This window comes from Lonchura striata, chromosome 5 (assembly GCF_050655825.1).
Source record: "Lonchura striata isolate lonStrDom1 chromosome 5, ASM5065582v1, whole genome shotgun sequence".
In the NCBI taxonomy this organism is placed as follows: Eukaryota; Metazoa; Chordata; class Aves; order Passeriformes; family Estrildidae; genus Lonchura; species Lonchura striata.
The window spans coordinates 57,131,545-57,157,554 of record NC_140707.1 but is presented as its reverse complement, the minus strand read 5'-3'; the positions used below and the strand labels follow the sequence as shown (position 1 = coordinate 57,157,554).

Below are 26,010 nucleotides of genomic sequence, written 5' to 3'. Positions count from 1 at the left end.
TCCTCTGAAATAATTGGTTTCCTTGCTGCAACTCTGGCAGGCAACACTAGATGTAAGTAAACCATACCTGACCAATCTGGTGGCCTTTTATGATGGAATGACTTCAACAGTCAGCAAGGGAAGACTGACCCATGCCATCAACCCCGACTTCTGTGAGGTCTTTGAAACATTCCCACAGGACATCCTTATGTCCTAATTGGAACGATATGGATTTGATGGCTGGAGTATTCAGGGACAAGGAATTGGTGAGATGGATGCAGATAGAGCTGTGGCCAATGTCTCTGTGTCCAAGTGCAGGCTGGTGATGAGCCTCCTCCTGGTGTCTCTTAGGGCTCTGTCTTGGGACTGGTGCTCTAATATCTTTATCAGTATCATAGACAGTGAGATTGGGCACACCCTTAACAAGTTTGCAGATGCCATGAAGCTGAGCAGTGTGGATGACACAACAGGAGAATGGCATACCATCCAGCAGGACCTGGATAATTCTCAAATAATCACGGACCCACAAAAATCTCAGGATGTTCAATAAGTCTAAGTGCAAGATGCACCTGGTCAGAGAAATCCCAAACATGAGCACAGACTTAGAGACAATCTCATTGAGAGCACTCCTGTGGAAAAGATTTTCAGGGTCCTGGGGGCTGAAAAGCTGGACACAAGCCAGCAATGTGCATTTCCAGTTGAGAAAGCCAACTACAACCTGGACTGCATCCAAGGCAGCCTGAGCAGCAGGCCAAGGGAGATGATTCTGCTCCTCTGCTCTGTTGTGAGAGCCCACCTGGAGTGTTGCATCCAGCCCTGGGGTCCCCAAGATAAGAAGGGTGTGGATTGTTGAATTGAGTCCAGAGGAGTGACACAAAGATGATCAGAGGACTTGCTCAGCCTGCAGAAGAGAAGGCTCCAGGGAGACCTTAGAGCACCTTCCACCACTTGAAGGGGATCTATAGAAAGCTGGAGAGAAACTCTACATAGGCTGATAGTGATAGGACAAGGGGGAATGGTTTTAAACTAAGGAGAGAGGATTTACACTAGATATTAGAAGGAAATTCTTTACTCTGTAAGGCCCTGGCACAGGTTGCCCAGAGAAGCTGGGGATGGCCCACCCTTGAAGTGTTCAAGGCCAATTGGGATGGTGGAAGGTATTCTTGCACATGGCAGGGGAATTGGAACTAGATGATCTTTAAGGTCGCTTCCAATCCAAATAATTCTAGGATTGTGTGATGCTAGGATAATGCATTCTAAGTAGTATGTAGGTTCACTGAAGTTATTTTTTACTTCCTCCTCTCTTACTTCTGATAAACATCTAACCATAGTCATGGAAATCTAAAACTTTATATTTGCTTTGAAACATGCACAAGTCTAAAATCTGGGTAAGCAATTTATAAAAACTCATCTACTCTCTCTTTATTATACCAACCCATATCTGTAGCATTGAGAGTCTGATGATTACTGTAACTGCATAAGTTTGAAACTCAGTGTGACTAGGTATAAATAGCTTTTTAAAAATTTAGATATTTCTTTATTGTGCTATTATGTCTCTGTATGTATGATCTGGTATTAATGGGCAAAATGAGTGGTAAAGTGAGAAAATGCATTCTTACAGCTACCTTAGGCACCTTTGTAAAGAAAGTCTGTATAACATAAATTGTAGTCTGCAGAAAAATGCCCAAGCCATCTAGTGACTCAATATAAAATTAAATGCTCAAAGAAAACCAACACCAGTGCACTACCTGTTCCTATCAATCCTGTTCTAAACCTGGTTAGTTTTCCCACAGAGGAGTGCTGAAACTGAAGCTCAGCCCTTGCTCAGACACAGTGAATCCACCCAGGAAAGAGATGCTGTGAATTCCCAGCTGCTGGAAAAAATGTTGGTTATCAGGTTGTACTGGAAAATTTGGTACAAGGGAATTCAGCTGCAGAACATGGATATTGAAAGGATTTCATTAACTCTGTCACTGGGCAGAATATTTGTTTCTTTCCTCGGGCCTCTGCATTTATTCCTTATTTCATTAAAATGACTACCTCAGTTTCCTGCCTCTCCTTCTCCATACTCTCCAGTCTCTTTTTGGCAAGGTCCTTCAGCATGGTCCTGACACCCCTGCAGACCAAGCTCTCATCTCCCCCAAGGTTCTTGCCAGTGGAACATCATGCTCTATTTACACCAGCAATTACTCTCTCCTCAAACACAACTCTGCAAACATTATGTGGAACAACTCTTTAGTTAGAGGAGAACACTACTGTGGTCTTTGATTTACTACTCAAAACTAAGAGGAATTCTGGAAAACAAAAACTTAAGAAATAATTTCCTAGGAATTTGTGCCTTATGGTTGATGTAAGTCCTGCCTCATAGGCACAAATTCTGAGCAAAGCTGGCTCCAGTTGCAGGAAATTCATGGTTGCTTTTTCCTGTGTGAATTCTCTGGTGTATAAATTGGGGATTTCACAATGCATTCCTTCTTCTGAGTGGAGACATTACCATTGTCTCTCCTCCCTACTTGTATGACAAATCACATAAAGAATTCATTATATTTAAATTCTATGTCAGCCATGTCATACTGACTTCAGTTAGAGTGGATTAAAAAGCTAGACAAGGTGAATAAAAGACAGACACCTACCTGTCTCAACCTTCTTTTAGTTAGGAAATCCAGCTGATATCTAAGTTTGTCAGCTTGCCTAATGCATCCTATAATAGCAAAATCAAAACCTACTGGAGGTTGATTAGGGGGCTGGAGTAATGGCACTCATGTTAAATTTCACTGATGCCAGAATTGTTAACCTCCCACCAAAACTTGCTTCCAGCCATTATGATATTCCTTAGAAAAATATATAAAACTATGGTTTCCAAAAGTGCAAAGGGCACCAAAACCATCACAATAATTTTCTGGTCCAAATGATCAACATTCAGTTCCTCAAGCTATATTTTTATTGGGTTTGCATGGCCAGGTTTGGGTAGCAACCAGAGCTACAGGGGAAGCTCTGAGAGGAGGTGCCGCAGCTTCCACACATCCAACAGAGCCATTGGCAGCTCCAGCACGGGCCCACTGCCAGCCAGGGCTGGGCCCATCAGAGCGGTGGAAACACCACTCTGATAACATATGAAGGAAAAAAAGTTAACTTCAAAGGGGAGAGAGGAACTAATCATGAATTAGGCTCACAGTTTGCCTAAATCCATTAAATTCAACAAATAATACCAGTATTTTTGTTATTTCCTGGGTTCTGAGACTTCAGCTTTCAACCTTTTTTTTTTTTTTCCCATTTTCCCCTCTATAATTATGAAAGCTGAATCTTTGTCTTAAAAAAAAGAAATTCAGCAATATTTAATTCCCAAGAACCTCTTGGATGGTTTTGCCATTATATATGAAAATATCATCCTCTTAGAAGTCTAGATACAGCAGAAGGCTCAAGAATCAGAAAGAGAATTGCTGATCAAATGCTTCAGCCATTTTTGAAAATGATGTCTTATAAACTGTCCTTTGGCAACCAAATTAACTTTCAATTTTTTTCTCAAGATGGGTAGAAAGCTAAGAACTGACTTTTTAGTAATCTTAGGAAACCTAAGTTTTAAATATTTCATCTTTGTCTTGCTATCAGAGAAGATTTGGTCTCACAAATCAGATTTTGGCTTCAGCAAGTCCTAATCATCCCCTGCCACTGCCACTTTACAGATGTATTTCCTTTTTTTTGAAAATGGAAAATGGAGTCCTCTTTGGAGGACTTTTTTCATTGTATATTTACAATGTATATTTAATTTCATTAAGTCCATATTCATTTCATTGTATATTTGAGTCCATTAAGTCTTTCTCAAACAGAGAAGTCCAGGATGCACAAAGTCTGAGTAAGTCTTTCATAGCAAGAGGTTTTTGCACCTTTTGTTTCAAATGTAAAATGAAATGAAACCTAAACAAGCACCACTGACAACCATATTTCACCAAGGTATCTGTGATGTAAATACCAAATATATACAGAGAGATATTTTTCCTTAACCTGAGGATTGCTTGCATCTTTTCTTAAAAAAATCCTGAAACTTCAAAATGATAGATCCAAATTCTTGGCATTAGAAAAAAGTTTAATACTGTTTATCACATCTTAACAACAGCCAAACCACAACAGCTTCAGTGAATAGTGTCTATTTCCTGGTTTCTACCTCAGTCCATCGTGTTTCAACTATTCTCATGAGAGAACAAAAAAGCCAAAATAGAATATTTAAAGGCAGGGAACTGTCTGGTAATGGCTGCTGGCTACTTCTCAGGCAGAAGAACAACCCTGGCATGCAGCTGGGCACTCATTTGGCTGCCATGACTTACCCAAGGCTCATCACAGAAACCACACTTAGAAGGAATCACAACATTCCTTAAGGCCAATGAGGTTATTAGAGCTATTTAAACTTGTCTCCTGACCAGCACACATGATGCAATTCCATCCAGGGTGCAGTCAGATCAATAGCCCATGGCTACATGATGTTAAAAACACATCAGGTCATCACTGGGAATCTCTTATTCAAGCACATTTACCATCTTTAGTTATATCCTGATTCTTCTGAAAAATCACAGATTCAACCTGGGCTCTCGTTGGAGGCCACACTCAGAACAAACTGCCCCGCTGTTCAGATCTCTCTCTTTGTTTGCTGTGGTTAGGCTTTTTGCCTTATGCTCTTTGTAGGAAACCACTTTTATTTGGGTATCAGTGATGACTCCCAAGGGCCATTTAATAACCAGAGGTCAGGTTTCAATCCTTCTCTCTCTAATCAAGGCAAAAGACACGAAAGCAGTTGCAGATTATACTTGCCTGCTGACACCTTTGGATGTTGAGGGTAATCCTTTGCATCCCAATAAAAGTCCACATTTGTCTAAGCTACAAATACAATGTTATATCTGTTAAAAGTCTTTGCTTTTATAAACAGGATTCCTATCTTCCTCCATGCAAGATTAAGAAGCATTGATAAAATAAAAGTAGTTAGAATAACACAGAGCAATGAAAAAAGTATCAGAAATCTACTTGATTTTGTTGGTTTATTGCAGGAGCACAGACTCAAACAGATTTCACTGTAAGGCTGTCATCCCACTTTCAAGTAACTGTATCCTTTCAGATGCCACAATGAAAAGAATCTATGTTTAAAGGGAGGAACCGTTGTGAAAGGGATTTGCTGTAAAGGGATTGTGCAAGCAGGCCAGTCCAGCAGGTCCAACAAGGGAAAAAACAAACTTGTTTTTCTGTCAAATAAGGCCCCACTTGTAGAATTGACTAAAGATGATTTAAAGCAACCACTGGGGACAGAAGAGCCATCACTGTGGCATTACAGTGTTCCAACATCCCCAGCTCATGTGGCAAGCCTGGTGCCAGCTGGACTGGCACGGTGACCTGCTGCAATGGCTTCAGCCTGTGCTGCCTTCTGGGCACAAACGAGCAAAGCTGCTGATACTGAAGTTTCACACCCCTTCTCCTTCCTCTCCTCTGCTGCAGAGCCCTGATAACCAGGACCCAGGCCAAAAGAAAGTCATCTGAATTCAGCAGTAACAGGGGCAAACCTTGTCTCCTTTTGCTGACACAGAGTGTGACCAAGAACAGCAGTGAGCTTAAGAAAAATCCCCATGAAAGCCACATAAATTCAAGCAGAAAAATGAAGAGCATTTTTCATCTAGCATGCATTCAGCTCCTTCAGGAGCATAGCACCACACTGATGTGTTGCCAAGAGCATGGCAGCTTCTCTGTAGAGATACTTGAGTAAGCTGAATCAGTACATTTTTTTTAACTTGCAGCACTGTATCAAAGCAACATAAAAGGCTTCATCCTCATGTGACTCTCAAATAATGGCTGCTGGGGTACTTTGGGCAGGTAGAACCTGAGACAGAGTTTGGAGGAGCACAAACAAAATTAGTAGCACATCAATGATGTCTGATTTTCAGAAAGAGCTGAGAACATCCTAAGAAAATAAAGTTCCTCCATGGAGCTGGTCAGGAACAATCGATGGCAGCAACTTCTGGAGTTTTTCAGTCTGGAAGTTTGCATGCTGTCAAGTGAATTCTCAACCTATGAGATTTTCATATTTTATATATCAGTTTACTCAGTCTAAATTTGTTTTCTGAGCAACCCATTGAGACTCTCTGCTTCAAAACAAAATACAGGACAGTGCTAGTCCTCCATATTCTCTAGCAGGTTATCCTGCTGAGAGGTAGAAAAACAGACTGCAAAGTTGCACCAGCACTTGAATCTATTTCTGGTGATTTATTTATAGGCAAAAAGGCAGGAAAACTGTACTCTTAGTTCCATTCAAAAATACCAATTGGCTATAAATGTTCCCAGCTTTCCATCAAGGGATTGTTTTTTCTTCTCTCCTCCCAGCTGCTTGCAGTTAGTGCAATCTTGTCCTGTTTCTCTCTAGATGTATCAATTGGAAGTGTGTGTTGTCAACAATGAAGAAAACAAACACTCTGACGAGCTGTTCTCCACCCCTTTCATTTATTAGGGGAGAAATGCTGCTTAGAGTTGGGTTAATTATTACATTCAGTGTTATCCTTTGGGGAAGCAATGATAAATTACTACCAAGCTTGTTATTGCAGATGAACTTTTAGGACTCTTCCCCTTACCCTACAGACAGAAGTCCTAGAGCATCTCCCTCCTGAGCAGACTTTCTAAAGACATTTTCAGACATAAATGCCTTCATTTTGGTGAAATTCTTTTCTTGCTGGACAGGAAAGGTTTGAGTTTGCCTCAGTTTGTTTTCTGTGTTTAGCTGTTTTATGCCTCTGAGCTGATGGCTTGCAACACCCAGTGCCATTTTTGAGATTAGACTCACATGACACCTTTCTTCTGAAATTCTGAGCAGTTGTTCATACTCACAAGTTATTCCTCTTCAGCCAAAAAATAAAGTAATTCATCCCACAAATCTGCAATTTTTTATATACATGAGAAACAGTGTTAATCTTTAGCCCAGGCAATAGCTCAGCCCACAGGGCAGACAGCCCCTCCAGACAGCTCCATAGCCATGGCTACTGACCTCCCACTCCAGGCTCTCATGTCTTAACTCCTCTGTCATCTTTTGTCATCTTCTTTTTTTTTTTTTTTTTTTTTTTAATGTATCACCTAATATCAGATTTTTAATACCTACCTGTGTTTTCTGACAAGAACTATCATGCCTTTTGGTTGTGTGTTGTCTGTGGAAACTGAGTTTTACAGATCACTTTTTGGTTGCAAAAGATATCCACAAAATGCACCATCAGAGTACATTTTAATAAAAAATCAGTTTTCTCAGTTTCTTGCACAAACAGCTTCTGCATGGTCCTGGCTTTCTGCCATAGGTAACCATTAATTTGAGTTTTTCTGCGTATAGTGGATACACTTGCTCACAGAAATCAAATACTTAGTAATGTTTTGCCCTTAGCCACTGCTTTGGGCAATTGCTGCAGCTGCTTAAATAATTTTACTCAACAAGGGGGCTTTGATGACAAACATTGGGCAAGAGCACAGAGGATGAGATTATAGAAAAACCTTAGGTTCTTGTGGATATGCAACAGCATCAAGCAGAATTTCAAAGAGAAAATGGTTAGATAGGAACCTTGTTCCTCTATGTAGAAAGCTCAAGCACTTTGGTGGGACACAGAGGTCCAGTGGAAGGTCTTTCTATCCTGCTAGACTAAATAAAATTATTAAAGAAATGTTTCTGATGTGAGTTTGACAGCTACAAATAGGAAATTCACTTCTGTGAATATGCTGCATCACTTAATTAAAGCAAGCTATTTTTGTGAATATATTTGTCCATGAACCCTTTTCTTGAATATTCATTGATGATGGGAATGAACAGAATTTTTGGGAATTAATTTAAAATCTGAATGACTATGCTTGTGAATTTTTATTAAATTCATTACTTATTTGTTATATATTTTTATTTCTAAAGTTGGTTTGAATACCTAAAGATAGGAACAGATGCGCAGCCACTTGCACAGCGTAACAATTACTCAATTATTGTTGTAAATAATTATTCATATTACATTAAATTCCTCTAGATTTTTTTTTATAGTGAGTTTGTATTATTGATTTGAAAATAATTGGAAATCCAGCTGAACAGTGGGAGAATCTGCCCTCAATCTAGTTGTGGTGTACATTTCTAAAGGCATATGTGGGCCAGAGCTGAGTAACTAAGAGACAAGAACAATCCCTGCTGTGCTTCCAATCCTGATTCCTTATGAGGTCTAGAAAAGATGGCAGGGATGAAAGAAAAAGCACTAAGAGCAGAAAATATTATGTAGCATGTGCTGCTCTGGAGGCTGTGGGCTGATTTAGGCTGTGGAAGCTACTCTGATGTATGCCATAGCTTTTCTGGTTCCTGATACAGCTTGAAATCCTAAGGCACAATGATGCCTTCAGCTTCCCCCAAATCCCTAGGCAATGAAATGATTACCCTAAAGGTTCTTTGCCTCTGGAGATGAAGCATGGTCCCAGCTCATGGTCTCTGCTTCTCTTATAGCACTGGAATAATGCTCAAAAGAACTAAGCAAAAGTGCCAGGGCATTTAAGCAGATCCTAGAGGACTCAGACATCAAGTCAGGACAAAGACAAAGCTTTCTGATCTTCTCACTCTATCAAACTGCAGCATTTCAGAGACTGAAATAGCAAAGCAATGCCTAAGGGTATCATGGTGAGACCTCTATTGGTATTGCAATTGCACCAGTTATTTCAATATTTCTAAAAATATTTAAAAGAAGACCAATTTCAACACAGCTTGGTATAAAAGACGGGAGGAAGAATAAAAAGAGGAAACATTTATAGATGTGCTTTTATATTATATTATATTTTTGTATTGAATTTATCATTATACAGATTGTCTGATTTTCACTTGTTTCCTTAGCTGGAGAGAAGATTATTTAGGCCTGGTTACATGAGCCTCAGAACTGGGTTGGTATGAAACATAGTCCAAGGGTACTGCTGTGAGGAAGTGAGTGCTGTGAGACTTCTTGCATTGCATTAGCAATAGCAGTAGCCAAAGGGAGTCCAGCTTGACCTTTGTTCATTTACTTAATTTCCAGGAAAGACTCTTCCTTACAGAACAAGAATTCAATGCAAAACTAATAAACCACAGTAAAAAACAGGACAAGATGAGGACTTCATCTGAGAATATCTGTCTCATTGGATCTCTGTCTGTCTGTGGGTTTCTTTACCCTGTAAGGTACAGCAGCATCAGCTCCCCCAGTGCTGGGGAGGTGGCCAAAGCCTCAAGAGACTGGCATGTATGTGAGAGAGAAGCCCTGGCAGGGCAAGACGTGCTGCAGGCTGCTCCTGCCCTGGTAGCTCAGTGCCAGGGTGTACACATGGGATGGGAAAGGACAAGGAGCCTGGGCCTGTGTCTTTGTCACAGCTTCAATTCCCTTCTAAATTTTGCCACTCCTGGTCCCATTCCCATGCCATGAGTAGTTTTCCTTCCCTGCAGCAAGCAGTCATGCAGTCAGGCTTTGTGCTTTAGTTTCTTAGGGTGGAAAGAAAAGAGCACGACACGGCAAGAATGAGCAGTTGAGCAGAGGGTGATGCCCCACATTTTCTGAAGGACAGGCAGCAGCATTAACAGTAATGCCAGAAGTAGAATCCCATCCTGAAAGGAGAGAGAAGATGAATTACATTCTGATATTAATGACAAAAATATCCATGATTTTACTAGACAAGATTGAAAATGTTTAAAAGGGCAATTTTCCCCCATGTTTTTATCTAGGTTTAATGTTAAACACAGAAGAAACCTCCTCTATTAGCAGATTTCTCCATAACCTTTCAATATATATTCCTATGGCTTTCCCTGAGGGAACTGAGCTTTGAATGGGGCAAATCCCAATATCAGGGTACTGGCTAGCACCAGCTCTGCTGGAGAGTGAAAATCTTTATTCCCAGAATCAAAGGGGATCTCATTACTTATCTACTATTTCTGTCTGTGTTGTTCTGTTGATAAGTCAAACCACCCAGTTTATCAGGCTGGTGGCCACATGGTCACATGGACATATCAGTCACTATTTTAAGACCTCCAGTACCCAGGGATGAACTGAACACATTTACCAAGATTAATTGGTCTGACTGCTGTCAGTCTCTAACATGTTACAGGATTGCAAAAACGCAGAACACATATTTTTATGTAAACTAGCACTCTATACATATGTAAATATATATATACACACATTTATTCCCAGGCTCACTAGAGCTTCTCCCAGGTGGAAGCATACAAAGAGCAACACACAGAAATGTGGAGCAGCCTTGCACAGTTCCTGATTTGCACATCTGCAGCTCTAGGGAGAAAAGAGACTGAACTCTGAGCCTGTTTCTGACATGCAGCCTGTGACAGGAACATCTGGGCACTGAGGAGGAACCTCATAGCTCCCTAGAAAGTGAAGCTTCCAAGCTGCAAAGTCACTTTTAAAAATCCTGGCAGGGAAGGAACCAGAAATGCAGAAATACATAAAAGCAATGAATAGACACTATGAGATCCAGCTGCCATACAGAAATTGTTTGGTTCTGCAAGGCCCTTTTCTGTCAAGATACTCTCCAAAACAACTCTAGTTAGGACAGCTTGCTGTATTCTCAACAAAGTTATGCAGAACACTTTTAATCGGCTCCCTGATTACTTCAGTGTTTGTATGATTGAGCAAACCAAACAAAGCCACCCAAGACCTATGCTTCATCAATACAAAAATATCTGTCTTAAGCGTCTATTGTCCACTGCACCACACTGAGTAGTTTGCAATCTTTCATATTCTTATTCTAACAAAACCTTATAAGGGAAACATGTCTTTTAGAAATATATAGTGGTTAAGTAACATATCCAAGGTCACCCAGCTTCACAGCTGGCCAGGAGCATTTTGAGCATCCAAGTCAATGTTTTAATCAATGTGCAGTTTTTGCAAAAAAACATATAGACTCCTAAGCTGTGCAAAATCATATTTAATCAAAATGCAATAATCTGCAAATGCCTCCAGTTGCTGTTCTCTGTCACCAGTAATGAAAGCAGGTAAAGCAGATGTAGATTCCAGCATAACTTTCCACAAAATCTGTTTTATAATAAATAAGAGCTGTCCAAAGGAAAATGAGACCTATCCATCTTCTAGGAGCTTCTGGAAGCTAAGCTTTTATGCTTATATTATGTGTTGTTGCAATGTTCCTTCCTATTCAAATTCATCCCTCTGCTGAGATCAACAGCACAATAATGGTCATTTTGAATGCTAACCCTTCATCTTTCCATTTTAGAAATAATCAGGAAGTCTAGGCCAGATGTACTGCGTTTGTCATTGTACTAAGGACATACTGAAGGAAAAGGTAAGATACTTTCCTCACAAACATGATATTTCAAAGCTAGGAAATTTTAGGAAGTGGAGGCAATATCCAGCAATCATCAGCCACTTACTGGCTCATTCTACCCAGCCAGTCTTTTGGGGTGGTTTCCATTTCTAGGCAACAAAATCTGTATCCTGCTGCAGGGGGGCAATCATGGACACTCCAAATCTCTGTAGCTGCCTGGCACAGGCAGCATTCTCACTCATTGTGCTTGCATAATTCATTGCTGTAGTATTGTCATTGAGCACTGTTATAAATGTCAGAAACAGCCTCTGCTTTGCTGAGCTGCTCTGAGGCAAGAAGTTGTCTCCCCAGGCCAGCATGGAGCCATGTGTATAGCCAGATCCTCTGACTGCAGGATTCCCACTGTGACTTTGATCCTTTTGCTGGCAGTTCTATAATATCTTTTTTTTTTTTTTTAATTAGGTCCTGCTTGGGGTCTGTGTTTGGCTCTAAGGCCTTTTGACTGATGGGTAGCCCTTCTAAGGGGTATTATTCAGGCACAGTGCTCTTCCTCCTTCATGGTGTGCACTTCCCAGTGTGGTGAGATGTGGTGCTAGGCTCAGTGCTAATGTGTGTACTCTCCTTGTGTAGTGGAGGTGGGAATATGGCACAAAAGGATTCTACAAAATTTTGCATTGTTCTGATGAGGATAAACCCTATCATTCCCAAAGTAAGCTGTCCTGGTGGGTAATTATGTCAGTTAAAATACAGAAATTGGCTCACTGAAGAAAATGGAACCTTCAAGATGTATGGGATCTTATAACTGGGAGCTTATAGACCTTGTATACCTTCTATCTAAAACATCCTAACCTTTTGTGTTCCTTCTGGCTGTGGATAGGTTGAGCCTTGATCTTTCATGAACAGCTTGTATCAACAGGGAGCCTAGCATGGAGTGCTAAGAGAAGTATTTATGTCACTTAGTGGCACTGTGTGTATGCTGCCCACGCTCTTTGAAGTTGCTGTGTTAGCTGCAGGATGTATCATGTCCTTTCCACTGCTTCTGAAACACTGGCAGACACCTGGATTCATAAGGATTACATTATTCATATTATTGTTGGATTTTTCCTAGTGGGATACCCAGTGTTCCCACTAATCCTGTCATTGGCCAAAAGCTGCAAATATAGGTTTTTTTCCCATGTTTTCCCATGGAGACACCAGGAAGAAATGGCTGCTGCCAATGCAGGACATGAACAAACTTGTCAGTCCTTGGTGCTGCTCCATCTCAGAACTTCCCACCCTTGGGGGCTCATGGATGGGGTCAAGCCCCTGAAGACCACACCTTCTTCAAAGAAAAGGTTGTATTTACATGTTTATGTTCCCCACAAATATTTCCATGTCACATTGCCTGCACATTAGTATCTCTGCCCACAGTGGGACTATAACTTCTATGCTGAAGAGCAGGAGTTTTTCTGTCAGTGATGAGCATGTCATACTGTGGGTTGGGACAGAATGTAACAGTGGAGGTGTGTAAAACTGCCATAGGCAGATTAGATTATTAGCACTTTGAAATGTACACCAAACCCAATTTCTAGACTGAGAAAACTGCATTTGATATTTCATATCCTTGGGTGGTCGTGACCTCTGCTGTGCATTTCATAGCTTATAAGGCCTTACTGCTGCCCAAATGTTCCTTACAACTTTGGGAATTTGATGATAACTGTAAGCTCAGACTCCAGCTACAACTCAATCTTTCAAGCCACTGTTCACTGTGAATCCCATACAGCAAAGCTCATCTTCAGCTTCAAGGAGATGAGTAAGAATTAAGAGGATCTAGTATTACAATGTTTTACTTAAGTCAATGTTGGTGTGCAAGAGCCAGTTTCCTGGTTTCCACTCCATCATGGATTTCTTATTAGTTTTAGAGGCTATTTAGAGGCTTATTTAGAGGCTTATTAGCCTCTTTTTTGGAGCTTCTTCCCACAAGTCGTTTATTTTGTCTGTTGTTAAGTCCACCTAACACAATCTAATATTTCAGGATATTTTAAGTTTAAAAATCCAAGTTGGAAATACATTTTGCTAAAATAAAGTAATACAATACTGTAAGACCCCCTTAATAACTGGGTATATCCCTTTCAACATATTTATTTCTACTTGTCAGCTGGAAAAGATAAAATACGGCAAGTTTTTCTGTTTGACACACAATAGGCTCTGAGTGACTTGTTGCATAAATTATATTTCATTTAAGTTCAACTTCGGAGTAAAGAAAGACTAAGTAACTATCTAAATGAAGAAGGAAATTTGCAGTCTTGTGGGAATACTATTCAATGAATAAAACCATTAATAGAGACACTTTAGTATGGTGCAGGGGCTGATTCACAAATCTGACCAGAAAGTGTCATGTATTTTTAATTAAAAAACACCAAACTTGGAATGCATCAGGGAAGAAAATCTCCTTTCAAAAAATAAAGTCTCAGATCCCACAGTCCAACCACAATAAATTAAGCCAACATCTTTAGAAATAGATCTGAGATTTTCATAAGGCTATGTTACTAATAGGTTGTTGAGGCAGGCTTTTTCTGAGAAATCTTTCATGAACCTGCTGCACAAGCCCTTTTCAAATAAGAAAGTCTACTTCCCTGAGGACATAGGCATTAGACAGCACTGCAAAACTGCACATTTTGCTCAGCATTATCCACAGCCCACCAACACATTCCTCCCCCCTTCATATTTGCCTGTCTAACACCCTTTCCAGGATGTCCATGCTGACACAGGGGGATAAGGGGAGGCAGGCAGAGGCAGGGTGCAGTGCATGTTCCAAATTTGCTGTTGTTTCCAGTAAAAATTCACTCAGTGTTTACTGTCAGGTAGTGTTGTGTATGTGAGGCTTTACCATGGAGAGTGGACAAGGCAGAGATTTAGTGCCATTTATCATAACTCATTGATGTCAATGGTGAGACTCTTTCTGACCTCAGTGGAGCCAAGATTTCAATGCAGACAGTCTAAGTCTGATCAGAGCACTTCTACATGAGACAATGCCTGAATTATCAGCAGAAACCAGCTATGAATCCTTCTTGAATAGATGAAAGAAATAGTGAAAATATTTGGACCAATGCCTAAAAGGCAAGGGTTTGGTCTTGCACTCTGCAGACCAGGAATTCATGAATTTCCACTCAATCCTGTGAAAATAATCATTGAGTGGCATTTGATAGATTATTTAACCTCCATCTAATAAAAGTTTTCACCAATAAAGTGGGAATTGTAGAATCTGAGCACATAATTTACAGCTCTGAGGACTGACAACAGGACTTGAACCAGGCCTGATGTTGGGGAAGGGCTACATGGGATTTCTTCAAGCTATATCTTTAGTCAGTACCATGCTGTTGAGATGCAAGTTTTGCAGATGATATATAAATACCTGTACATTTCAATTTGTAGAGAAGGCAACTCTGCATATACCCAATACCAGAACAGAATTCAGGCACCATTATGTTAGCATCACTACCTAATCTGGTTTTCATTTACCAGTTAATAAAAAGTCATGCTGGAAAGTTCCACTTTTGCTACCATTCCCCTTCAGACTCTTTTTGGTTCATTTTGCCAGAATAGTCAAAATGTTTGAGATTGTGTATGCAGAAAGGAATTGCAGCTGAGAAAATATTAAAAACACCTTGACAAGACCTGATTCATTATGAATTTTTTTTTTTTTTGCCATAGAACTGCCAAAAATGATAATAAAAAAAAGACTAGAAGCTAAAGTTGTGGCTTTAAACACCTGTTTCAGTGTTTATTAACACACCAAGTACAGATTTTTGCAAGACAGTGGTCCATGGTCCACTGAAATGAAAGCTTTAAAGGGGTTCAGCTGAAGCCTTAAAGTATGTATTGTCCATGCTTTGCAATGGACACTTGGAGCTCAACATCAGACAGCACTCCTGTCTTCCCAGCTGGTTTTGTATATCCAAAAAGCCCTCCCCTTGATAGTTTAGGAATGACTGCAAATTCCTCAGTCATTTTCCCTGTCATTTGTTTCTTGGTCTGAAACAGGTATTTAATCTGGTATAAAATAGACAGACTCAGTTGCTCCCAGTTACTTACTAGGATAAATTCTCCATATCTCACTGAAGTCCAGGGCCTGTGTTTTCCTGCAATTACAACAGTGTGATTTTACTGATGTAAGTGGAGAGCTGTATCTGGATCATCAGCAGACCTGCAACTCTGGAAAAGGGTTTCTCACTGATCTAAATGAAATGCAGAGTCAGATTAACACCACTGACAACAACTAGGTTATACATGCATAATGACACCCCCGTCAGTCAGTCTGATCTACATCCTATACATAACAATACATCTCTGTCAATTATATATCAGTAATGTATTATTAAAATACTTTCTATAGTATATAAAGCAGGAATGAAAACAGTATGATGTGCAAGGTGATAAAACTTAAAGATTTTAATTAGCTGAATATTATAATGAATAGTCTTGATCCTAGAAAATTATGGAAAGATTCCTTCTTTTTCTCTCAGAGCTTTAAGCCCTCCATCTTACTCCTCTTTTGTCACCAGCAGTGAGTGAGTAGCCAGAAGTAGGTCAGGATTGCTAATATCCAAGAATACCATGTTTCTGTGGTTACCTTAGCGCTCCCTCCCTTTTCCTGCCCTCCCTGCCTCTCTGGAACCAAAGCACAGCCCCCATAGCATCACTCCACACCAGCGCTGCATCACCCACTCCAGAACTGCTGCTCCTGAGTCACACCCACGCTCCCGCACGGAGTGCGCACCACAGCTCCAGGCTCGCAGCCAAAGCTGCGATGCCTGTGGAAGGAGCTGGGAGCTGCAGGGTGCCGAGGCCAGGTGCCGCACCGTGTCTGCCAGCCTGGCTGCTCCCGGCCGCGCCGCGCCCGCAGCTTCCCCGGGCGCGGGGCGGGAGGCGGGGCAGGAGCTGCCCGGGATCGGGACCGGGATCCCCGGCCCGGCTGCGCCCGATGGGAGGTGGATGGGAATAGGCAGCCTGGCAAGCACAAGGACGCCCATCACCCCACAGCACCAGCCAGGGCCAGTCAGAGAAATGAAGTGTGGTTCTTCTGTGTCACTGCAGCCCTGGTGCCCTCACGCGTGACCGACTGAAGGGGATGTTTATCTTCCAGGCATTCCAGATAGGATGACATAAAATAGACTGGGGCTGTGGACATGGAAACAGAGAGGCAAAGCTTAAGGCATAAACACAAAGCAAATCAAACTGTGGCAGCTGTGTACAAAATGGGCCAGCTCTGCGTTTGAAGGTGTGAGAAAGGAGCAAGCAGGCTGTGCTCCAAAAAACAGGCTTGTGAGATGTGACAACTTTAGTCCTGATTCATCATGGGGTAAATTTGCCAGAAGTGGGGTTAGGCCGCAGGAACTTAAGGGCTCTGCATTTGTTCACATTTGGGCAGGCTTTGTAACAGGCTTATGTTTGACTGGGATGTTCTTTCCTAGTTCTTTGACAGGACTCATGGAGTGGTAGAAGTAAAACAAGCAGCCTGGCAACTGGGGCTCATTTTCAGCAGTCTTATGAAGTACTATATCTATTAAACTTTCTGGCTCTAAATTTGGGACAGATTTGCCCTTATTTGTTGTTGACACCAAGGTTCATGCCAACCTGCTCTCCTGTCAGATTATTCAGGGAGCACCCTCAGCAATGGGAGGCACGCTGGATCAAGCAAACATGTTTGCAGGGTTTGGATCAGAGCTCCTGCTGGTGCATACCTGCACAGCAGCAGATGGTTTAGGACCATATGACTTGAAGCAACTGAATTACTGAATCCAGCCCTAATTGCAGACTTCATGCAATACTTGTTCAATCCAGAAGAGTCCAGACAGCATCTACTCTACACCAAGTGGTTCCCAGCACTATAGCAGCCACACTCTGACTGTACTTGTGTCAATTTAAACCATTTTAGGTACCTGCTGAGTGCCAGATTTGAGGAACATTCCACATTGACAGTTTAACAATTCTGTCAAATTTTCCCTCAACTCATATAACCTTCGTATCTGCCTTCCTGTTGTTGTCAGCTCAAAAGAATACCCTTGGAAGTTAGTCTTGATTGAAACTGAGGCTGTAAGCATTTTAAATTTTAATTACAGTTACTCACGACATGAATGGGTGAATCTCCAGGATTTGGGCTAACTGCTCTGCAAATGTATAGAGGTCCATCAGCTTTCTACCTGTGAACTGGTAACAAAGCATGTAATCAGAGAAAGTGGGTGGAATACAAAGCTTTTAGCTCTGGTGGGTACATAAGCTGCTCATGGAATTCTAGGCAACAAAACACCACCGAGTTATAACACAAACCATCAACTCTCACCCAATACCATCAGCAGCAAATCAGAAAGATTATGTTTGACTGAACCTTTATGAAAGGAGTTTAATCGTCATCTGACAAACAGAGAGCTGAATTAGAATTTCATTCAGAAATAATTGCTTCTGTTAAAAAGAGAATTATTTTTAGTTTCTCTTTTAAATTTTTCTGGTCAGCTGCATCTTACAACGATTGTTTCTTATGATTTTCTCCACTAAATTAAAGCATTCTTTAGTACCTGGTATTTTCTCACTGTGAAGTTATACATGCCAAAATCAGAACACTTCTTAATTTTCTTTTTGATAAGCATAACGGATTAAGTATTCCACGTTTTTTAATAGAAAGCATTATATGAAATGATAATCCAATTTTCTCAAAATCTTTTTGGAACTTTTTTTTCTACAACTTCATATTTTTTACAATATTCTTTTGAAAATGTGGACACCTGAGCATTATCCAGCAACCTACTTGAAGTATTGTCAGTACCATTTGCAAAGGAAAAATATGCATTTCTTGTTTTTCTCTCTACTCATCCAAGAATCACATTCAGACCTCCTTTTATATTAAGATCTGTTATCTAATGAATTTCCAAGCCAATTATTTATGGAGTTTTATGTATAAATTGTCCAGATACAGTGATTTAAATTGATAGCTAAATGACATACACCATTTGGCATCTCCAGCTCCTGTAAGTCCAGTAGTCAGTTCAAGGGCTCATTTTTCCATCCATATGCCCATAACACACAGAAATGCAATAGCACATGCCTGTCTGTCTGTCCTCTCTCAGGTCATCCAGTCCATTTTCTTCACCATACCCTAGAACATTCCATATCTCTGTTTTCCAAATCTGTACATACAATCTGTAGTGCTAATGCAGCTTTTCAGTTTGCATGGTTCTGGCATTACACACAGTCTCTGTGATTCAGCCAAGATTTCCAGAGAGGATGCTACAAGCTGCCCATGCACAGAGTGTGGGGTAATCCTCTGAGCCCAGGAAGGCAGGGTGAGCAGAGAAGGAGGCACCCTTCAGACAGAGAAATACTGTGAGGAAATTGGACTGAGGGCAAAAACGTGTAGCAGCAGCAGCAAAAATGGGCAGGGGACAGGCAGACTGGGAGGATTTGCTGTGCTGGTTGCCTTTTTGCTTAAACTTATCTTTTTTCTCCACCATCAACCTCTGTTCTTCAGCTTGTCACTTACTGTATTACTTTCTCCTCCACCCTACTTTCCCCTACAATGTCCTTTCTTCTGCTGCCTTTTATTCCCAGTTGACTCATTCTGACTTAGATTCACCCTCCCCTGCCAAAGCTCTTCATAGAAACAGCATTCCTCCCGCTGCTTTCACAGCCCTCTTTTGGGTCCTATGTGTCACCCCCTTGTCCCTAGCCGTCCTCCTCCAGGGGATTAGAATCTTTCTGGGGCAGGGACTACTTGGAGCTGTGTTCACCCAGTCCCTTGAGCATCTGGGCCCCTGTGCTTGCTAATTTTATTTTAGCTGCTCTCCTAATAAATGTGACTAATCGCAATAGCACTGTGATGTCTAGTAGGAGAGACTGATGAAATAATTGTGTAGTGGGGATGAAGCAGCCAGGCTGATGGTGAAGCAGAGCAGGCATTAGCTGTACCAGCCTTACATAACATTGCAGGCTGAGTGAGAAGCACCCAGAAGGAACTCACTTATCTCACCCCTTCCTCCCCCTTTATTATGAAAAAGAAAAAAAGGAAAGAAAAAAAAAATATTTCCTTAACTGCTGCCACATGCCTGGGTGCCAGTCTCTGGGCTGGCAGTGGGGCAGCAGGGACAGATGCCACGCTGCGCCAGCTCAGGACTCGCTTCAGCTCTGATCCCACACAGTTTGCTGGGCACAGAGTCAGGTGTCACTGTTAAAAAATGGTTCTCTGCCTTTTGATTCATGATGGCTTTTTTTCCATCTTGCAATGGATGTGAAATATATTTTGAGTTTCAATATACAGCTGGGGGGGGTCTTTCTTCTCTTGTTAATTAATTATAACCCTTGCCTGCACTGATGCTTATGTTGCTTTAGGTGGCTGGTGTCTGCTAACCACCTTTCTGAAAGATTACAAAAGCCCCATGAAAAAGAGAATGGGGAGATGGACGATGGATGGACGGATGAGGGATGCCTTCCTATTACAAGGAATGAGCACAGAAAGCTCGGATTAGGGTGAACAGCTGGTGCGGATTCAATAATCAACTGCTCTGAAAGAAAAGCCTGTTTTTTCTCATCTCATGGTATTAGAGAACAGGATACCAGAGCTGCCAACCTTACAATTGAAATCTGCCCACACAGAATAGCAAATTCCCCTTGGCTTGCATTTAAATGCTCCTGGCTCAATTATAACTGCATACAGTCTTTAATACATACATGTGGTCTGCATATTATCCTGCAAGCAGAGCACTGCACTGCTTCTCTCAGCATGTCTCTGCCTTCATTGTAACTCCAAAGCGAGGGACGGGGCAGGGGGAGAGAAAGGAGGACAGAGAGCTTAGCGAGTTTACAGCTGCTGCTGAGAACATTGGTTTGATTTTCACGGCAGCTCAGGATTTATTTCCACAACAGGCAGCAGGTTGGGGCGGTGAGTGTTGGTTTAGCAGACTTAGGAGGTCATTCTGGTCATTCTTCAGGACAGCCCTGTGGGAGTAACACTCCTCTCCAAGGAGTCAGCTTGCAGCTGGGAGCCATCCTGGTGAGCTGCGGCGTGTAGAAGGGCTTTGACACTTCCAGCTCTCAGTATCCAGACAGGAACAGCAGAGCCAGGGCAGAAGTGTCCATATGAAAAATGAGGAGACTTGTTGTCTGTTGATTTTCCCAGGTATTTTGGTGATGCTAAACATTCCAGGGTTACCAAGACTTTCTCTGACCCTATTGGCAGCAGCAGCAGTAGCTACAATGCAGTCTTCCTTCCCTTTATCCCAGGCCAGCAGCCAGCCCTGGGAGCCCAACACAGAGCCCCTTGCTTTGTTTCCACAGCACCTGAGCCCTCTGCTCAAGCTGCACACCTGCCCAAATGCTGGGGCTTCCCTGTGATCTAGAGAGCAGGCAGCCACCTGCCCATGATGGTGACAAATGGGGGCAGCAAACAGCTGCCAGGTGGGGCCATTTTTCTCTTCATTCTGTCAGATATGAAGAAGTTATTAACAGCTCAATACATCACACTTGATCCCATCAGCCAGTCTCTTGTCTTTTCAGAAAAGTGGAAGAAATAAGTTTTAATACCCTCTTTATTTTGAAAGATCAGGATAACAACAGTGACCAGGACTCCTGTTATCACATAGTTTTGATCCATAACAGGAAACTGAATATTCAAGGGAAGAGAACCCAAGAGCTTGGGCTGCAGGTTTGCAGCTGACCCTATTAATAGCCACATCAAATTCCTGTTTATTCAGTGGCCTTTTTTTAAGGGAAAACACAACTCAGCCCTGCTGCCCCAATTGCAAGGAGAAGACTGGAAGGGGCTGCAGGAAAATGTGTCAGCCTGGGTCCCTCCTGTGCTTCTTGCAGAAAGGAAAGGAAGATATTAATGCAGATGATTTTGTTACATAAATACATGTTGTATCAGGGCCATTTTTAGCGTTTGTGGGGGTGTGAAGAACTTCTTCAAGCTGCGTATCTATTTCATAGGATTCAGCTGAACTGAGGAAAAGGACAGAGAGTTTTAAGGTAAACTATCAAGATACATTTATTTAAGCCCACACAATTCTGTACAGAGCTCCACATGACAGAAACAATATTTCACTAGCATGTCTCTGGCCTCAGTAGTGCTTTTTAGTGCTTTGTAACTCAAAGACCTCTTAGTATAATTGGATAAAATTAAGGAAAAAATTGTCATCAAATTTCAAATATTGTGTCTGCCATTTCTCTTCAGAGAGTTTCAGTTTCTTTACATTCCAAAGAGCTGCAGCACTTAATTAAAATGAAACTTTAAAATCCAGAAATCTAATTTTTAATTTAATCTCCAAGTAATTTAAACTTCAAACAGATAATTTTCTTGTCATGATGGAGCCCATTTTTGAACAAAAAATAAAATCTGGGGGTAATTTCACAAATCAAGTTCATAAAATACAGAACTCCTCTTGATTTCTGAGCAGTTTTCTATCATCTCTTCCACTTTAGCTCCATGTCCCATTCATCCCTGAGAGGTGCACGGGGCTCCCTTTCCCCTCTCAGGTGTGTTCATCCCTACAGAAGGCAGAGAGGGAATTACAGCCCCAGCAGGGCAGTGCCAGCTGGGAACATCTTACACCCAGCCTAGAAATGGGCCCAGCTTTACTGTGGCTGTGGGCCCAGGGTGCCTGGGGCTGGCGTGGCAAAACCAGATTTTTTCCCCTTCCACACTGGAAGTGTCCAGCTAGCAAAGCAGCAAGGAGCTCCTCTGAGGGGCTTTGGCTGCAAATGTTTCCAAAAAGAATTTTCTCATATTATCTCAGTGGCCATCTGAGAACCTTTTCCTTCTGGAATGCAGTTTTAGGGGACTGTGTTTTACTTATAAGAAGGCATTGCCAAAGGGAAATTTTCATGGGATTAATTAATGTTATATTTTTTTGTTTGTCATACTCCAAAAGGATCTGGTTGTTCTTAAAGGATTTTTTTTTTTTTCCCTAAGGGCATAAAAAGCTAACATTTTTAAATCATCTGAGCTTGGTTATCTGGTTAATTTCTACACAGTGCCTACACTTTGTGTTTCTGAGAGCTTGCCACATCTCAGAGTTCTGCAATCCACATGGCAGATCCCAGATTGGCCACAGGTAGCTACAAGGTGCTCAAAAAGAGAGGAAGGTTAAGGAGGAGAAAGGTTACCTAAATAACTGTAGTTTAATATATTGCACATCCGTGCCAGCCTTGATCCAGAGTGTTTTAAAAACATGGTAAAGAATGTCAGTTTTATTTAATAAAATCAGGCAGAGAGAGGATTCCGTATTTTGGGCACTTCACCATTTTGGAACTCAACTTTTCTGCCACAGAGGTCAAGTTTCTCAAACCAGCATTTTAAATTCATCCTGAATCTGCTGCCACCTTTAGAAGCTTTAGAAGATGAATTTAAAGTCACCCTCTGAACTGGTGGCTTAAGTGGAAAGAAGTCTTGAATTAATTTCACTGGTTACAGTAGTTCTTTATGGTGGTAGACTCAAGGAAGACTCAAACCCCCACTGGGCCTCATATTTACTCCTCAATGCTCCATTTGCTCATTCGGTTGATGACTTTATCTTGGATTTATTTTGAAGACACCAAACTCCAGATGAAAATCTAGCCTGCTGGGAAGGGAAGAAAGGCTTAACATGATTGCTCAGCATTTGTCAAAGACAAGCTAAATACAATACATCATCATGGTAAGGATTTCTGGGTGAGCCCTTGGACTCTAGAGCACAACTTTGCTACAGTGTTTTAGGAGACTCTTTCTAACACAAAGACTTCAGAGAGGTCATATTCTGGGGGGAACAATAAAACTGTCCTTTACACAGGCTGACTGCCCAAAGCCATGGCCTTTTTTTCTGGAGCAGGAAATAAAAATATTAGGGATATGCATCTTAGCAAAGAGTAAAATTCATTTGCAGTAATAATGCCTTCAGCATGGAAGAAATAAACCAGCAGAAGTCTCATTATTAAGAACACTTGAATCTGGCTCAAGATGAGATACACACTGGAAAGAGGCATCCAGTGCCAGCTACAAGGACATCTGAATGGAGAAAATAATACAGAAACAGAAACCTTTTGTTTCATTTAGAAACATAGAGTATCTCCAAAATGTTTGTTTAACACAATAATACCACAGAAGCACTTTTCAGTGTGTAACAGCTGAGGCATACAGGTTGAAAATTAACAAGACCTGTAAACAATAAAACAAATGAAATCATCCTCTTAGACTGACACTCTGCATTACAAAAGACAAAGTAAGAAAAATATAGACTGGAAGGAAAATGCAGTTCAATACCTGCAGCATGTGGCTAGGAAGCAGGAAGAGATCGACCTGGGATTTTGTGAAGATTTCACTGAATTCAGTATCTGTAGCAGCAGTCCTGGCTCAGACACAATGCCCCTGGACTGCTGGAAGCCACCACTGTGGTATCACCAGTGCATCAGGCACCTCACCAAAGCATCCTTCAGCAGTGGTGGGCATTCTGAAGGGTCAATCAACACAGCTAAAATCTGTATATAACTACCTGTAAATGTACAAGCCTGTTCTCTTCCACCTAACTAAGGTGCTTAAGTTAGAGCCTTTGAAGCTTTGGTTCCCCTCTCTAAGCAAGAAAGAGAGGTAGGATACTTCAGGAGGTGGCTTTGGCTTTGTTTTCAAGGGGCAATTTTTGCTGGTAGCTAAAGCAATGTAAATCTTCACCTCCTCTTCTCCCCACCCACACCAGCACAGGTAGGTTGCTCCAGTTGACAGTGGAGCAATGTTGTCAAGTGGGTTACAAGAAAACTCAAAAAACCCCAACCAGCCAACTAACACAACAACCAAATAAACTCCACAGAAATTAGATAAGCCTACAGTTTAGTGGATGAAACAAGTAGTGACCTGATAATGAGACCATTTGTTCTCCAGAAACATGTTCATCCTCATGGGTTTAAGAATACAGAATTAAATTAAGAGTGCAGATAAGCACAAGTACCACATTCCACAGGGCCTTTCCTCAGGGACCATGAAATTTTGAATGATTGTATGAACAGATACAAAAGAGAAACACTAAGAACAGGTAAATCACAAATTCATAGTAAATTTATGAGAGGTGAAATGACTTTGCCCATCTTCCTTCATCTCTCATCCTTACAAGGAGAGACAATAAAAGGTTGATTTTACTATGTTATGTTAGTTCTTTTTCAACAGAACTAGTGGACTGTATTTTGTTCTTGTACAGCTACTGCCAGCCAAGGTTATATTTGGACTAATATGCTGCTTTGTTCACAGCACTGAACGAGAAGTTACATTATAAGGACACAGATACAGTATGTATTCAATCACTGTAATACATCACATTCCTACTCAGTGATATTTCAATATACTCACACAGGAGTTTAGAACTGAAAGTTTCCTTAGATAAGTATCTTCCACATTTTCTTCCTCATGTAACTGTATTAGACCAAAACCCTAAACATATATGTATATGTATATGTATATGTATATGTATATGTATATGTATATAATGTATAAACATGTGTATATATATATATATATTATTATGTATATTTTATATATATATGCATAAACATGTATTATGCTTTTTTTTGCTAGTGCTGTACACGGTTGCATTAACACATCTTTGCCTGCCCAAATAGGACCTGCAGCCTAGCTGTATTTGTTAAATCTTGCCTAACTCTATTTGATAAATGCTTCCTTTAAAATCTTTCCTCTATAACATGAAAAGTCAATGCCCTAAAATTAATTCGCCCTTTGAAAGCGAGCCAGTATTCAGATGGATATTGACTCCAGGCCTGCTGGTTGTTCTACAGCAGTGTTTGGAAGGCTGCTGTTCTAATGAATGTGCTAACATTTGATACACACACTAAGAAAATCAATAGCACTATTTTTACTAAGGCATGTGGCTTTACTAAGTACACTGTCACTACCCCGTTGTGCAAAATTTACTAGAAACCTCCCTATATGACTAAATTGCAGCATCTGGTTCATTTCTCTACTTGCCTGCCAGAATGCATAATTCCAGACTTCAAGGACATCCAAAGTCAGGCTCTGAAGCAGAAAAAATATGGTTATTTAAGTTTGAAGTGTATGTGGAAGTCAGTACCTGAAACTCATGCAAGTGTCAGTTTTTCTTCATTTCTGCCCTGCTATTTGCACATAAGACACCTAGGGGACCCAAAGGTTTTCACATCAGAAATTCTGCTTCTCTGGTTTCTGAATGAATTGGTTAACTATGGGGAGAGAATAAAATGTTTTTATAATAACTGTTGAATAAATTAGTCCCTGCTTTTTAGCTCCTTGCCTTCTCTAGGCAAATGCACTGCAAAATTTTTGAATCTCAGCCTTAGATCTGCTCCAGCCCATCTAAGTCATCCTGTTTTCCAAGCAGCTACGGAAAATACCCAGTCCATGTGAGTGAATAAGCTAAAAACCTGTAAGGGAAATGAATATTTGTAAGAAGCAAACTCAGATGAAATCCAAATGCAGTATATATTCAAGGACTTCTAGTCACAGTGACTTAATTCTAGAACTGCAAATGTGCCTTCTCCTTAAGGAAGTGATTCAATGCTATAATATGTAGGCATGTATTGAACCAGGACTAAATATAATACCAAATAAGTCAACAGTTAAGGCAAGATAGAAGATCAAACAGGTAAAAATCTAATAGTACATTCAACTATATCTTCAGTCTCTGAAAAGTCTCAAAATCTAGTAATATTGAACTATTAAATCAATCAAAACTAGTTACTTTCATCATTTGACTCTTCAGGGCTAGT

At 41.0% G+C, this 26,010-nt stretch overlaps 1 long non-coding RNA gene across 3 annotated transcripts in view; it reads right to left on the bottom strand.

Moving 5' to 3' along the window:
• Positions 1-7,039: 7,039 nt before the first annotated feature.
• The window catches only part of LOC144246383 (uncharacterized), a 53,332-nt gene continuing 34,361 nt past the window's right edge, over positions 7,040-26,010 (bottom strand). Inside the window, exons 2-4 of one of the 3 annotated variants that reach the window (XR_014955734.1) lie at positions 17,372-17,451; positions 15,337-15,383; positions 7,040-9,577 (exon numbers count right to left, since the gene is read on the bottom strand). This is a non-coding gene — a long non-coding RNA (uncharacterized LOC144246383). Of the gene's footprint in view, positions 16,423-17,371; positions 17,452-26,010 lie in introns of all 3 variants that reach the window. The other 2 variants (XR_014955736.1, XR_014955737.1) reach the window with 2 other exon arrangements.